The 13,686-nt window shown below is 36.8% G+C and overlaps 1 pseudogene; it reads left to right on the top strand.

Moving 5' to 3' along the window:
* Positions 1-3,643: 3,643 nt before the first annotated feature.
* Positions 3,644-5,608, top strand: LOC109113448 (annotated as a pseudogene).
* The last annotated feature ends 8,078 nt before the right edge of the window (positions 5,609-13,686 follow it).

The raw sequence follows: 13,686 nt of genomic DNA on the forward strand, positions 1-13,686 counted from the left end.
TTACATTTATTATTAATATACATTTAATTTTTGTAAATTGTGGGATATTTTTTTATCATGACAGTGCTATTTATTTATTTTGTGTTGTCTCAAACAAGAACATATTAGTTGGCGCTGTTTGCCGCTGGTACACGGAAAGCAGGGCCATCGTTTTTATTTTGCGCGTTTAGTCTTTAGTCACCACCATCTGTTTGGGTTGACAGTCCTGTAATATTCAGGTCAGGGAACGAGCCTGATAGAGCAAAGCAGACCAATTGTCGAGGACTGTCTTGCTTCACTTAGCCTATATCGTCTTTTTATGCAGGCTAACTCCCTAGTGAATGGATGAATGAATGAATGAATGAATAAACGAAATAATAATTAATTTACTAATGAAGAGAATATATTGTTAAACAAATCGCCAAAGCAACTCCAACAATCTCCAAAAAACTAAAAACTAATAAAAGTTGAGAGAATTCGATGCACTCGTGGATGTCGCACGTTAATGGCCTATATGCTATAGCCAAGAAAAGATCACAATTTTATGTAGGCTACGTTTTGTATGTTTATAGCAAGTTAGAAAACAGCAAATAATGCATTGTCCTGGCTTTCAACCTTTAAATTATTACTTTTTTTAAATGCTTGCCATTTAAGTGCGATGCTGCAACCTGCAGGTGAACTCGCGGAATGACACACCTGTCTATAAAAACCGTTTACTGATGACAGTTCCAAGTCTATCAGACTCACTTCAGACTCCAAAAACAAGCGCTCATTCGTATAAGCTATAAATATACAGGCTTATCTGGAAACCACGTTAAATAAACATACAGGGCTATCAGAGAAAAAAATAAAGGCAAAAAGAGCAATTTTTAAACCAAATTATTTAGCCTATTGTCATGACAAATAGGCTATGGACGAAACGAAATATTCGGAATAATATTACAATGTAGCTATTTTATACCAAATAAAATACATTTCTTCTGTCCGTGTCACTAATTTCGAGTGCAAGCACTGACATCGAAACGAAATTACTGCACAGTAAAATATGCTTTTAAAACGGATTTTGTTTACATCGATTTAACACCAAAAACCAACGAGCTTCAAATAAACTTAAGTTTACAAATTTCGTGGGTTGAATTTTTCAGTGTGTAAAGCTATAATGGCTTAAATAACTGGCCTACCATTCTTCAAAAAAGCAATATGTCTTTGAACAGACTATGGACCTAGAAAGTAACTATAATAGGCTACAACATGAAACATAAAGCTATCAATGGCTTAAAAATACAATTTTTCACTGTTTCTAAGCTATAATAATTAGTCTATTAGCCTAATATTCTCACTGTCTGTAATTTTGTATTTCAAAATCTTAATGTTAGCGCCCTCTTTCCCTCTAACAATTTAAAGTAGCCTACACTAAAATATTTATGTTTGCTTGTGTCTGTGTGTCAGGTGTAAGTCTACTTTCTTTAAATGAGATACTTACATTTTTCTGACACTTCACATCAGGCAAAAAAACAACAATTAATAAAGTCATATAGGCCTAGGCCTATTTTGTTTACAGTGGCTCAATGAGGTTCTGTAATGAAAACAGATCAGTGAGTGTATGTGCGTAAGGGAGCGCGACGCTTCTTTTCTTACGCACATACACTCATAGCGATGGACTGTTGTTCAAAGTCTCGTGCAGAGCCCGGTTTTCCCCTCTAGAGCAGCCGCGGGTATCCGGGACTCGGCGGGGGGTCAGGCGCTCAGCGGGCGGGGGAAGGGAAACCACGGCGAAATACTGCTTATATAGAGCGGGAACAGTGTTTTTATCCACATCCTCGCGGCAAGCTAAAACTAGGGGATTGTTGATTCGCTTTGTTCACAAGAACACTTAAAAGAACCGGGACGGGTGATGAAAAAGGGAAGGGAAAAAAAGAGCGCGAGAGATAACATATCCCGTGCCATTTAGACTAGCCTATGTAAAAAAAAAAAAAAAAAAAAAAAAAGACTAAATATAATGCTGTTTATAATACCATACACATAATAAAAAACGTAAACAAATAACTATTAATCATTAATAATAATATGAATTAAAAATAAATACGAGGACTATCAAAAATCCAGAGGCGGATCTCACAATTCGCTTAAAATATTCAGCTGATCGACTCCAATGTACTCCTTCAGTAAACTGAAGACACTTTTTTTTTTCTTTTTTGCCAGAACAGCCTAGATATATAATAGACCTAGCCTATATAGATAGATAGCCTAGATAGACAGATATATAGATAGATAGAAGCAACGTAATTTTCTTTTGCCTGTTTGTTATGTTCCTTTTAACTTCATAACATTTTTTTAAAGCAAGTAACAAGGCGATTTATGCGCATAAAATAATTTAGAATTAGCCTGTGTTTTTTAAAAAGTAGGTAGGCCTACCTTGAAATGGAAACATGTAACAAATGTTAAGGAAATATGCATGTTTACGTCTGTATAAATACATTTATATTTATACTGTCCTATGAATGACTACTGTGACCCTTCTATGCTGGCGGGAGCTGTCGACGTCCAAATGGCTAATTGCCTTTTTCTTTTGCTAATGAACGCTGGACTCGAGGGATATGCTGCAGCCCCGGGCCCGTAAGCGGATACTGGAGCGCTGTGTGTGGTATCCAAACCTCTCCACGGAGACAGCCTGCTTCCACTCGAGCCAAAGTCATTCCTCTCTTTCTCTCTCCCTTGTCCAGTCTCTCGCTGATCACTGTCTCCCTCATTGTATGGTATGGTTTATTTATATTTTTTTTAGTCCTCACTGCTAGGTTTGGTTAGGGACCTCTCACGCTCGTTGAGTGTTTGTTCATATTGACAGCCCTCCAAGTCCATTAAGCTAGATGAACCCATCCGATTAGAATTCCAGTTGCAAATGCGAATTTCACAAAGTAAACAAGATTAGCCTTCAGCTCACTCGATAAGCTAAAATAATCTTTATTCAAAATCATAATTCTGTGTTATAAGCCTACCTAACTTTATTCTCATAAAGCGTGCAACACTGACTGACTCATTCAGCCGAAATGGCCAAATCATATTTTTGTAAATAAGCCAAAAGAATAAGCAAGTTAAAAGCCAAAAAGAAGATGATAATGATGAGAGACGCGATGTTTGTGGTCGCATATAGCGATAGTTTGGGGGGTCAGCTGATTTTTGGTGGACAGTGTGCGCATGAGGTTCTGGAAAGAGTGACAGAGTTGAGTTTGTGGAGGTCTAGGGGTTTGGAGGGGGTGGGTGAGGCGGAGAAGGAGGAGCAATTAGAGCAGAGAAAGCCGGAGAGAGTTATTGAATGATTGGCTGTCGAGTTTTGTTTAGTTGAGGCGCTACACGAACTCAGTCTTTCCATTTTCTTACTCAAAAAGGGACTACAGCCGCCAGGATCAGGACGGAGCTCGTGGCAGGAAAAAGAACCGTTTCAAAAACGTTGATAACGATTACGAATAGGCATATTACTTGGATATTTTCTCTCACAAAAAGCAGGATATTGATGACAACGTTAAAGCCTGGAAAAAAAGACCGTTAAGTTTACATAGGATGTTTGGTTGAGTTAGCAATCTTTGGGGTTTTGCTTAACCTTTTTTCTTCTGTCAACGTCAACGTCTCTCTTACCCGTTGTGTTCGTACGTCAGCGCGGGAACAGATGACGACTGAGAGCTCCCCACGGACCACTGCGGTCGACGCCCCCGATGAGGACCAGTCCAGCGTCCACCGCGCTGCATCCAGAACTGATGGACTCGACAGGTAGCTTGGGAGGACCATGGCGCAGTGTCCAAGACTAAAAAGACTAACTCCGGAGTGCGACGCCCGGAGAAACCGCCGCCCTACTCTTACAATCGCACTCATTGTGATGGCAATTCAGAGCGCACCGACAAAGCGACTCACACTGAGTGAGATTTTACCAGTTCTTACAAACACGCTTCCCTTTCTTCCGAGGCTCTTACCAGGGCTGGAAAAAACTCTGTTCGGCACAACCTGTCTTCTGAACGAGTGCTTCATTAAACTACCAAAAGGACCTTGGGCCGCGGCCCGGGTAAAGGACATTACTGGACCATAGACCCCACCAGTGAGTTTATGTTTGAGGAAGGGTCATTTCGGCGAAGACCACGAGGATTCAGGAGAGAAATGGTCAGGCCCATGAAACCGGATGTACAGAATGATGAACGGCCTAGGGTTTCGTGTCCGCCATTTTACCCCAGAGCTTCGATTCCAACCTCCCACCGGCGCACTTGCGTGCCATGGCAGTGGCTATAACCTGGACCTGTCTGGAAATGGTTATGAGTCAATAAGCAGCGGACACCATGGTCACATATCCCCCAGCTCCAGACATGGTTATATGGCTAGCTGTCCGGTGCCCGGGAACGGAGACATATGGTGCGGAGAGCAACACCAGCCCAGTTCCGTCTTCCCCTGCAATAGCGGGCGCGTTTGAGGGTCACTCGCCGTATTCAGAGGGAAACAGCACTATGGGCTTCTTCAACATTCTCCATACCTAAAACAGCCGTCTACAGTCTCGAGCAATTCGCCGTCCACAGGCAGCATCCCGGCATATTCACCTACTCTCTGGAACAGGGCTATATACAGCAATAGTGCGAGAGACAACACAGATATGTCAGGTAAAACAAATAACGTATAGGCTATATAATCTCTGAAACATTTAGATGCCATTATATTTGCTTTGAACTATTGTGTTATTACGTTGGAAAATTTTCTGAATAGGCTACATATTACCTTATAGCCAGCTAAAATTACGCGCAGTGTCAAAATGCTAAAGCATGATAAAAAAAAAAAAGAAAGAGCTCTCAGAATGCCAAAAGTTCAGCGTTTTAGGTTAAATGACTATAAACCGACAAAACGTCTTGAATTGATAGGTGTTTAAATTCATCTTATTTCTTTGTGAGCATGACTCCAAAAGCGTTGACATCTTTTTCAATTGAAAGATTTTTTTTATTTTTTTTAATGTAGGCTACGTTCGACCACGTTTTTTGTTTGTTTGTTTGAAAAGTTTGGGTACAAAACAGCAAAATGCTTTTAAAATATGGTATAATAATAATAAAAAGAATTATACTGATAGGGGTTAAGAATCTTATTTTTATCTAAACGTAAAATATATTTTCTAAGAACAAAAATGTGAATCTTATAAGCAATTAAGAAAATTAAAAAATAGTACAATCGAACAATAAATACATTTTTACTGAATATTGTTGAAAACGTCAATTGTATGCTTAAAAAAATGCTTTTGTTACAAAACATTTAATTTCACTCTCAAGCGTGCATGGGCCTAAAAGCTTGTATGGGGGTAAAAATGTATAGGCCTACCCTTGAGCTGATATATAGCCTTTATAAATAATAATAATATTTATCTCAGTGCATTTATCTGTCTCCAGTGGGTATATCATATTTATCTCAGTGCATTTATCTGTCTCCAGTGGGTATATCGCGCTATCCGACACATTCTTCCCCAGTCGGAGAACGGAAGGACTTCATGTTGAATTTTAACGGAATCACCTCTTTCCATCCGTCTGCTGGTGGATATTATCATCATCATCATCATCACCATCACCACCATCAGAGTATGCATCAAGACGTCAAACCTTGCGTGATGTAGTCCGCATGTAGCCGAGCAAGTTGCACAAAGATAAGCACTTGGATAACTGTGAGGTAAAAACAATTAATGAAGGATTAATAAATTGTGCACTCACAATATTTTTGGGAAATTTATTTTTTGAAAACCAGCATAAAGCATCTGGCGACATGACTTGACCTCCCCAGATCCCAAGCGCATTGAACACAGTCAAACTCATGAAGTCACGGACTGGCCATTTATATCCTGGGTGGTTACATTTCAGTAGAGTTTGAATTAAGCTCATATAAGTATATTTCACTTTTAATCTGTATACAGTGCAATGTGATATGGCAATAAAAAATTTCAGGAAAAGTAGTGTGTTTTTGCCTGACCGAAGGCAAAACCCTATCTATCTATCTATCTATCTATCTATCTTATCTTCTCTATCTATCTATCTATCTATCTATCTATCTATCTAGTCTATCTATCTATCTATCTATCTATCCCTTTTTGAGTCAAATGTCCAAATGTGTTTTTCCCCATTGTTTTTTTAGGGTTGATTACAAAACGCATAATTAAAAACTCTTCAAACATCCGAATAATTTTGTGAATTCTGCCTTCAAAACTAAATCCTGTGTGTCATAATTTGTGTGATAGCGTTTTGTGTAAACAAACGGTGAACAATATAACAATAAGTAGGTTATTATTATTATTATTTTTTACGAGGTTGGAAGATATTTTTCACACGTCTGGTTGCGGCAAGTTGTCACAGTTTTAATCACAATATATTAATTACTTATTAATAATACTACTAAATTTTGCAGTTTCATGAATTTGTTTGTGTTCCCATAATTTGCATAACATCCATATAGATAACCTAACTGCACATTCTTTTGAACGTAGGCCTATATTTTGGAATTTTTCCATAACAATACCTTTGTTGTCGAAACTTACCTTTACAGAAGAAACTGACATTAAAATAATAATAATATTTGCCCTGTGAAATATTGCTACTGGCGTAAAAAGTGCTACGACTAGCCTCGGTCTTCCTCGTGTAAATCGTACAGAAGAATTAAAACTGGGCAGGAAAAAGATCAAATGAAAATATTGCCTACGTATAGTGTAAGATTAATAAAAAAAATTTAATTCTATACTCTACAACTGGAAATAAAAAGATGTTTACATTTAGCCTAGCTAACATTTTTTTTAATTAATCGGTCAGTATAGGCCAATATGATAAATGACAGGTTTTATTGTTATTTGAATAGCCTACTTTAGGGTGTTTTGTTAAACATTGTAAGCACTCTTAAAATTGTAATAAGATTTAAATCAGTTTACTCGTCTCTCAACGCACTAGCCTAATTCTACTTCATTTACTTAATTTAGTAGCAGTGCCCTAAGGAACTTGACCGCATTGAAAATGGATAAAGAAAAGGCAAAACCGAACAAAATTCTTTTTTTTTTCTTGATATTCAAAAGTAAAAGGACACATGTGTTGCGGTAAGGATTTTAAAAAATAAATTCAACTTATTTCAGAAACTTGTGAGTGTTGATGTGTTGGTGGGCGCAGGCAGTCAAAGCTTTTAGATGGTCGGTCATCTACCGCCATCTATTGGTCAATTAATGTACCTTCACGCGACGCCTGTGAAAATAGATCACAGACTCGATGGCCTGCCAGTATTATGCCTGATTTTAGAAACAAAGCAGCACACCTGAACGAATATTTAGATATTTAGAATTTGAGAATATTTAGAATATTTAGGATAACAATAAGGCATTTATAGCTAATAATAAACACCGGGTTATACGTCACAGCTACATTAATCTTGCATCAAAAATCGCACCCACGTCTTCAAAACAGCTTATCTTCCAAAAAATACAAAGCCTTATTATTAAAGCATGGTGGAGGTATTTATTTAGACCAGTAAAATCCTCTGAAAAACGACAATATAAACACAGTTCGTAAACTATAGGCTAATAAAAAAGGAATCACGGGAGGTTCTCAATGCATATGAAAAAAATACTGACAGAGACAGCACATTCAGATGCCATCATGCAAGATCAAATGGGAAAAAATCTGAACCAAATAGATGTTACATTCATTTTGTATAGCAGAGTTTCATGCTCTCCTTCAGGACCGTGCACAGGGGGTGGCCCATGGCTAGAGCCGCTGCCCCTCTGCACTCATTATCTGATGTGCCCTCTTGAACCCCCAAATAAAGAGTAAATATTTAGCAAACATTTAGTAGGCTACGAAATAAATCCACATAAAATACAAAATATTAAAGACAAAATATGATTGAACTAATATAGGACTACTAATGTACATAAATAAACACACACACACACACACACACACACACAATCAGATTCAAAATGTTAAGTACTTGTAATTAGAGTAAAATACATTTTAAAATACTCATAATCCAACGTACAGTTACTTTTGTATGGATCACATGATCACATCTTATTTATACAATAACAATAAATTATTCATAATTGATCAATTCTCCTAATTCCCCCTTTTCATCTTTTAAATGTTCCTTTCTAAAATATCCTACCACTTATATACACTCAGAAAGTCGTCCAGTTTTGTGGATATTCACAGAAAGACCAGTCATTAGTCAGGTGGCTACACAGCATTTGACCACTGGATTTACAGTTTCAACGCTGTATCAACTACTGATGAACACATTAATATTTATCTGAATTATCACTATCATTAACCATCTACTTCAATGTCTTTGGAAGGATTTTGTCTTTCAAGCACATTAAATTGCACAAAATCACATTATTTCTTATTTGCATGTAATGCAGGCATTTCAAACCTTTTTGTCTTTTTTACCAAAAATTTTTTTTTTTAATTTTCAGTTTTGTTGTTAATTTAATGGAATATATTTTCTTTCTTTTTGTATTTTTATATCAATATGGTACAACATTATCCTGTTTAAATCAATGTGATAAGTAAGGTCAAAAGTAATCCAAAAGTAATCTGTAACGGATAACAATTTTCAAGTAATCAACCCAGCTCTGCATATATAGCCTACATATACATATACATACACACATATATATACGGCTGAGCAATAACTGCCCCACCCCCAGTGATTTCGGCCACTGCCCCTCAAAATGTCTGTGCACGGCCCTGCTGTTTTTCCTACATGCCATGAAAACTGTGCACCAGATGTGTTTTTTTGTACAGAGCAAAGAGTTCATTGCTGATTGAATTAAACAAAGACACATTTAAAGTATGTCCTTGTAAATGACGTCTTCAAGTCTTGCACTGTTACAATACAAGCAAAACTTAAATCCAAGGAATCAGCTTTCAGTGCTTTTTCTTGGTGTAGGCCTACCAGCATTTCTGCCGATTTGCATTTCTTAAATTATAAACAATTAACTAAACCTTAAATATTTAATTAGATATTCTGAAATGCCCACGCAAGATAATATGAACTAACAATGTATGCAGAACAATTTATCTAACGCACAAGATAAAAATGTTGATGAAAAGAAACCATAATGTGGGATGTTTTTCACTAGACCACTAAAACGGTTTACTCAAGAGCAGAATGACTTTCATTAAAGAGATGATTTGAAGCATTATGAGTCAGGGCATGTGTTTTAGCTCTAAGGATTGCATAATTTTTCGAAGACCTCATACAAGTCAGAATCTTGTATTGTGGTGAGAAGAAGAAAAAAGCTAAAATGATGGCAAACCAGCAATGTATTCACCACAACTAGTTACCAAAACAGTCAGAAAGGTATTTATTAACATAACCAGTTACCAAAACAGTTAGAAATGTATATTACCATAATCGTTACCAAACCAAATATGAGTTTAGACTAAAAAAATCGACATTGTAATAACGTTATCTATACATTTTTAATTTTAACACTTCAGAATAGTTGTAACGTAATAATGAGAGCAAAGAAAAGCCTTTTCCCCTTTATTCAGTATGAGCTTTTTGTAGCCTACTTTGCCTTCACTAATAAAAGTGGTGCAAGGGGTCCCCCTAGTGGCCAAAGCAGAAAGTGTTTGGTTTTCATATCTGATAACCATTTTAAAAAGGCTGGCGAACACAGTTGTCATGACTTAGCAATGAGCTCTTAATGAGTAGGTCACAGTATCAAGGCTTGGGACAGTGTGAATGAAACAAAACCTGACTTCACGTGATTTTATTATTACTTACGTGTGATCTCTGACTCTACTGATTAGGATCTCAAAACCTCTGGCAAACAAAGTTTTTATGGCTCAGCAATGAACTTTACTCTAGTATGTATCACCAACAACAACTAAGTGAAGAAACAAAAACAAACAATATTTACCTCACACAGTAGCTTATCAAGTTGTACAGTGCCACAACATATTAAAGGTGGGATGTCTGCCAAACTTAGACAACGGAAACACACCCCCTTTTTCTAACCATGGTACCTTTATCTGCCAAGCAAAAGCAAAACAAGTTCGACATCTGTTTTTAAGCATTTTTTCTTGGTGTATTTTCTAGGTCCTGTTGCAGCTTCGGGCTTCCCATATATGGACAGCCAAAATGATTGACAGACAGCAAACCAATCAAATGCTTTCTGATTGGCTAAACACATAATCTGACTGTCATATATATATAGGCTTCGTATCTGATATTCAAGGAGTATGATCATTTCCTTTATATCATTCCATAAAAAGTCGGTTACAGCATCTTTCATGGAAGTTCTAGTTAAAACTTTGTGCAAACAAAGAATGCGGACGACAGCTGTGACATCAGCTCACGAGGGGCTTCATACACCTCATGCTTATGAATAATGCTGCTTCTATGCAGCTGGCGATGGAACATTCCTTTGAGTGCATTAGCTGATTGCATCCCATTCGCTGTAGTTAACCGCATTGTTTGAAGAAGTTAGTGTGTGGTCTTGTGTTCGCGTGCAGTCTGACATCTGTGCACCAGTGCAGCGTCCCATGCTACTATTCTCCAAACGCAAAAGGAACACCAGAGATTCTTTTTCTTATTCAGAGCTTCATTTGACATCATTGTGCAAACTGATGACTTTATGAATGGACCATGAAATTATTATTCACAATATACACACGTCATTTGTACAATTTATGTATTTAATTTAAATCATAGCCGTAGTCATTTAAAAAACTGCAAGTTATGTAGGCTATATATGGGTAGTTGATATGAAATGCAACATGAAATATTGGTATAAAAAAAGTTACATGAACCAGTAAAGGTAGCCTCTAAAGAAGATTAAAAAAACCTCATCAAAAATGGTGAAAAACGTAAAAGAAATAGTGAAAACAGTTTCAGGTGCTATTCATATATTCATTTTAACTTAAATTCTTGTCTTTGTAAAAAAAAAAAAAAAAAATGCAAGTTGCGCTTCAACTAGGGTACTTTGTAGCCCATATAGCTATCAAATGGCTGTTATTAGGAGACGAATTACCCAAAATGGGTGCTTGAACAAAATGGCCACAAGGGGGCGATGAAACACAGAAGCACACATTTAAGCAGGTGAATTTGGCCAAACTACAACAGACGCGCTCCTCACTTCGCTTTATGCTCCTCACTGCACGGTGCTCAATTGGCCTGATTCCTCTGGGTTTAAATAGGCATGAATAAAGGAAGAATACGTCCAAGTGAAAAATACAAGCTAGGACATTGTAACCAATTTTTAATTTTAACCGAGTAACATTAAAAACATTAAGTAGCCTACAAGGATTTTAATGCAAAACAAATAATTAATAGTTTTCCACCGTGAATTTACATTTAGACTACGTTTGTTCCTTCAGAGGCTTATGTAGACTAACATAAAACACTTGGTCAATGCAGTTATTTAATTTAGCCCCTTTTTTTAAGATATAGTCTAAGTAAATTATGCTTTGTGACATTCATCGGTTTTATCTTATTTTTCTAAAGTGATAGCGCGATATGTGTTAATATTATGTTAATTTGTCAATTAACTACAATGTAGGCAGTCTATCATAAAAAGTCAAACAAACACCCAACAGAAAAATAAATAAAATGCATATCTTTGTATATTACAATTGTTGTTTCATGAAACATGTCATATTAATTATTTATCATGGTGTTTCATTTCTATATAATGATGTTATTGTTGTCATTGGTAATAATGAATTGATAATGATGTTATAGTTTTTCATTTAATTACTTTTTTTTATAATTTAATTGATAGCCTAATAATCTCCTCTTTTTTGCCAAAGAAAATAACAAATTTACCTAGTTTTCCCCCTTTTGTTTCTGTTTCTTTTGTCTTCTCTATTTTATTTTTATGTGCAAATACACAAAACAAATTTAATATTAAATAGGCTACTTTACAAACCAAAAGTTTTAAACAGTCATGGTCAATAAATATATTAATATGCCCGTTACCTTGTCATTAAAGTGCAACTATATTGTGCATCTACAGTCATGGCCAAAAGATTTGGAAGTGACATAAATTTTGTGTTTTGCAAAGTTTGCTGCTTCAGTATTTGCAGATAATTTTTCCACGTTTCTATGGTATACTGAAAACAATGATCATACATTTTAAAGGCTTTTTTTTGGTTGAAAAGCAACCTCAAACATGAATGGTCTCAGGATGCTTCACTGTTGGCACGTCACAGGACTAGTAGCGTTCACCTTTTCTTCTCCAAACAATTGATTTCCCAGATGTCCCAAACAGTCGGAAGGGAGCTTCATCAGAGAAAATAACTTTGCACCAGTTTTCTGCTGTCCAATCCTTGTACTTCCTGCAGAATTTCAGTCTGTCTTTGATGTTTTTCTTGGAGAGAGAAGTGGCTTCTTTGCTGCCCTTCTTGACACCAGGACGTTGTCCAAAAGTCTTGGCCTTACTGTGCATCCAGATGCTCTCACACCAACCTGCTGCCATTCCCGAGCAAGCTCTGCACTGCTGGAGACACGATTCTGTAGCTGACTCTTCAGGAGGAGAAGGACCTGGCGCTTGCTGGACACTCTGGGACGTCCTGAAGACTTCTTCACTGCAGTCGAACCTCTCTCCTTGAAGTTCTTGATGATCGGTAAATGGTTCTTTCAGGTGCAATATTGTTTGTAACAATTTCCTTGCTAGTGGATTCCTTAATAGTGATTTTACCTGACTAGTACTCATTCACACTTTCACATGTGCTGCTGATATGATTACTCAATTAATATTAGCTTGTCATTTTGTGTCAGGACCAAAAAAAACGTGAAATTATTATTATTATTATTATTTGTGAAAAAGTTCATTTTTTGGCCAATTAAGCTTTTAGCAATTATTTAAAATGCATCTGATTACTCCACACAATAATCTAGAAACAATGTGAATGAACAGCACAACAGTTAAGCAGCAAACTTTGCAAAACAAAATTTATGTCACTGCCAAATATTTTGGCCAGCTTCACTTTCATTGTCACAGTGAAGAAAAATGTAACAAGCGGTGCGACTTTCTATGGAAACCTAAAGCTATTATTAACTGCACGACATGTTTTAACATTAAAGCAGCACTGACACGCACCAACAAAGGATAAGTGTAAAGCACAATTTGGGTGGCTTTTCGTCCATCTAGCACTAAAAATGACACATTGCTTAATTTACACCTTTTGGCCAGAACAGATTTTGCCTAAGCAGTAAATTTGTTTCTGAAAAACAAACGCGGCTTTACTTCACCCCTTCAGCACATCTATTAGTGCCAAATGATTGAAATGAATCCTGACACTTGAAGGAAAACAGGGAGCTATTCTTGTTCGACAGACAGGCTGCAACTCTGTAAAAACACGAGAGATCTTAACAAATATTATAAATCTGTTTTACCTCTTGTTTTTAATATTAGCCATGTACTTTTATACAAAATATGTCACTTTACACCCTAAAGCAGATGTCAGCGATTCTGTTTATTTCACGTCTTAAAAGTAGCCTATACCCTGAGGATTGTGTGAATTTTCTCGTTTTCTGTCAACATTTCTACTCTTTCCATATGTTTGCGTCTTTCTTACCGTTAACGCAAGGGTATACCCAGAGAGAAAAGGTCTTCGGGTACAGTCTTTCTACAAACAGCTCTCGAGCGCTTATTGGTCGTGAGAGGAGTTCAGGGAGGAGCGCTGAGCTCAGCCAAAAGGCAGAATTGGT

Source organism: Cyprinus carpio, unplaced genomic scaffold, assembly GCF_018340385.1.
Source record: "Cyprinus carpio isolate SPL01 unplaced genomic scaffold, ASM1834038v1 S000006753, whole genome shotgun sequence".
NCBI classification, from domain to species: domain Eukaryota; kingdom Metazoa; phylum Chordata; class Actinopteri; order Cypriniformes; family Cyprinidae; genus Cyprinus; species Cyprinus carpio.